Source organism: Myotis brandtii, unplaced genomic scaffold (assembly GCF_000412655.1).
Source record: "Myotis brandtii unplaced genomic scaffold, ASM41265v1 scaffold208, whole genome shotgun sequence".
NCBI classification, from domain to species: Eukaryota; Metazoa; Chordata; class Mammalia; order Chiroptera; family Vespertilionidae; genus Myotis; species Myotis brandtii.
Window position 1 is genome coordinate 3,021,971 of NW_005357764.1, and position 3,788 is coordinate 3,025,758.

The window sequence follows — 3,788 nt, forward strand, 5'->3', positions numbered from 1 at the left end:
GGGCCGGCGAGCAGGTAGTGTCAGGCTGGCCAAGGCAGGTGCCAGTGGGGGTCCCCCAGTCGCCCTGCCGGTCGCCCCACAGATTGGCCCTGATGGTCGGCCAGGCCTAGGGACCCTACCCATGCATGAATTTCGTGCACTGGGCCTCTAGTGGAATCGTAAAGTTTACTTGTATTCAACTTAGTCTTTGTCCAATTTTCCTTCTGCATTTTGATGCCTTAGTATATTATGTTTACATTTATGTATTATATGAATATTTTTTCAAAACAGGGATCTTTATACTTTAAGATAACTTTGCTGTATTCTTTTATTAAAATACAATGTAGAGGAAGGGAAGGCACATGAGGTTGAGAGTCAGAGGCCCTGATTTTAAGGCACACCTTCACTCCCACTCCAGCTAGGTACTCTTTTTCAATTCTCTTAAAATTTTGAAGTTTAGCTTAATATTTGAAACATAAGCATGACCAGTCACCTCACAGAGATGTAGAGTTAAAAGGCACAGCTCATATTCTCAAGAGGCAAACTATTATTTTATTTTAAATATTTTATTTATTGATTGACTTGAGAGAGAGAGAGAGAGAGAGAGAGAGAGAGAGAGGACTAAGGGTAGGGGGAGAGACAGAGACATCGATTTGTTTTTCCACTTATTGATGCATTCATTTGTTGATTCTTGTATGTGTCCTGACTGGAAATCGAACCCACAACCTTAGCATATTGGGACAATACTCTTACCAACTGAGCTACCGAGTCAGGGCATCAATGTATTATTTTGGACAAACTGGTAAAGGAGTAATTATACTGTAGTGTGATAAGAACTGTGACAGCCTCAGTACACAAGATCCCAAGCTTCACTATTGGGGAGGCTGAACCTCAGAGATCAAATAAAACTTATCCGCACCACAGGAAGAAAAGAGAACAGAGTATGCAGGCTGAGTTAATAGACTTTGGGGTCCAACTGCCTGTTTTCACATTCATGTGCTACCACTTCCTAGCTGGTGACTTTGGAAAACTTTATCTCTCGAAAGCTTCATTTACAATATACAAAATGGGGATAGTGATACCCGGAGCTCAGGGTTGTTGTCAGAATTAAATGATATTATGTGTGCAAATGAAAAACATATGTGAAATTTTTAGTGCATGTTGTTAGTTGGGGAAAGCATTTAGGCAGAAGGAACAATGGCATCACCTCGGGGAGCTGAAGACAAATGTCTGCAATATGGTCACGAGATACAACCCTGAGAAGGTAGTCATCGACTAGATAATGAAGGGACTTATGTGCCGTGGGAAGGACTTTATCTGGAAGGCAAAATGTGGTCTTTGAAGACTTTTAGCAGGCAAGTGACATTATCAATATATATTCCTTAACATTTTAGTATAAATCATGAGTATGTCTAGGACTCAGACCACTGCTGAAATCATTTCCATACACCATCCATAACTGTTGTGGAGATTATTGTCAGTATGTGGAGGATATTATGGAGATCATACATTGAGCCCCAGTGAATACACGTTTTAAAATTTATTCTCTGACTGGAAGTGTGTGATATCAATTATGTTGTCTTTATATTTGCATATGGTTGGAAAATGGCCTCAAGATTTAGGAGATGAAGAATGAGCATATTTGGTGTAGACAATGAAGGCTTCAAAGGAAGCAACTTAATAAAATGATTACTTCAATATGCATGATCTTCACACACAGTGGCTAACTTGTATGATAGCATCTACCATGAAGTTGAGATTCTTAAGAAACTTAGACTGTTCCAAGTAGCCTATCCTACATAATAAAAGCCTAATATGCTAATTGTCTGGTTGTCCATTCCACCAATCAAAGTGTAATATGCTAATGATATGCTAAGGCCGCTTAACCTCTCGCTATGATGTGCACTGACCACCAGGGGGAAGATGCTCTGACCATTAGGTTAGCTTGCTGCTGGGGTCTGGCCAATCAGGACTGAGTGAGAGGGGCCGGACACCCTGGAGCCCTCCCGCAGTTCCTCCCCAGCTGGCCAACCTCCTGCGTCCCTCTCTGGCCCTGATCTTGCACCAATGGGGTCCTTTGGCCTGGCCTGTGCCCTCTCACAATCCAGGACCCCTTGGGGGATGTCAGAGAGCCGGTTTTGGCCCGATCTCGCAGGCCAGGCCGAGGGCCCCCACTCGTGCACAAATTCATGCACTGGGCCTCTGGTCTATATATATAAAAGCCTAATATACAAAATGTTTCCTTGGGAGTTCTACTGACCAGGAGTTCGATTGCTTGCTGTGATGTGTGCTGACTACCAGGGGGTGGTGCAGAACTAAGGAAGGCCCTGGCCAGTAGCTGGCAGCTGCTAGGGACCCTACCCATGCACGAATTTTGTGCACTGAGCCTCTAGTTTAAATATAACATGCAAATATGGATGCTGCATAGTGACAGTTTGGGGCCAACATAGCTGTCACTAGCTGGGGCAACAAAGGGAACAAACTTGGTCTATTTACTACTCTTGGTACAAAGCCCCTCTCATTGTGTAGCTATCTCTGTGGTTTCTTTTGGGCTCTCCTTTTATTTTTCTTACATCTCTCCATGAGTGTGTCTTCTTCCACATGTACACCCCCTACATGTAGGAATTTCCTAGGACTTCCTCCTTTTCTTTCTACTTCTCACTCCACATGCTTTCCTGGGGGATATAATCCAAATTCCACCTACTCTTTTGTAATTGGCTTCTTGTGCTCAGCCTTATTGTTAGGAGGTTCATCCATATTTTTGCACATTGCAGTAGTTCAGTGATGGCGAATCTATGACACGCGTGTCCGAGGTGACACGTGAACTCATTTTTTTGGTTGATTTTTCTTTGTTAAATGGCATTTAAATATATAAAATAAATATCAAAAATATAAGTCTTTGTTTTACTATGGTTGCAAATATCAAAAAATTTCTATATGTGACACGGCACCAGAGTTAAGTTAGGGTTTTTCAAAATGCTGACAAGCTCAAAAGTTTCGCCATCACTGCAGTAGTTGGTTTATTTTTATTGGTATATAGCATTTCATTGTATGTTTAGGTCAAAATGTCTTTATTCATTATACTATTTTTTAAAAAGATTTTTTAATTAATTTTTAGAAAGAGAGGGAGAGAGAAACATTGATGTGAGAGCAAAACATAGAGAAAACATCGATGTGAGAGTAACACATCAATCAGCTGCCTCTTGTACACCCCCAGGGGATTGAGCCTGCAACCTGGGCATGTTTCCTGACTGGGAATCCAACCAGCAACCTTTTGGTGCATGGGACAACACCCACCCAATTAAGCCACACTGGCCAGGGCTATCCATTGTACTATTGATGGTTATTTGAACTATTAAGAATAGTGCTGCTTTGAATAAATTGTACATGTGATTTGCATGCATTTTTGATGAGTATATATTTTCGATCATTGATCATTGGGTGTGCAAATGTTCAACTTTAGTGTTTAGTATTTCAAAGTGTTTATTCTAATTTAAACTCCCAGCACGTATGTGTATGGGACTTCCAGTTCTTGTCACCACATTCTTGTTGACACCATATAATCACCTCTTTATTTTAGCCATCCTAGGGATTTTAATTAATTTAATTTATTGTAACTTCAATTTTTATTTTCTTGAATACTAATGAGATTGAGCATCTTTTTAAAAAATATTTTTATTGATTTCAGAGAGGAAGGGAGAGGGCGAGAGAGAAACATCAATGATGAGAGGTAACCATTGATCCGCTGCCTCCTGCACACCCCACACTGGGGATCCAACCTGCAATCTGGGCATGTGCCCTGACTGGGA

The 3,788-nt window shown here is 41.2% G+C and overlaps 1 protein-coding gene across 1 annotated transcript in view; it reads left to right on the plus strand.

Moving 5' to 3' along the window:
- ADAMTS19 (ADAM metallopeptidase with thrombospondin type 1 motif, 19) overlaps nt 1-3,788 on the plus strand; it is a 178,231-nt gene that overhangs the window by 14,806 nt on the left and 159,637 nt on the right. The gene's annotated exons all lie outside the window — the stretch shown is intronic.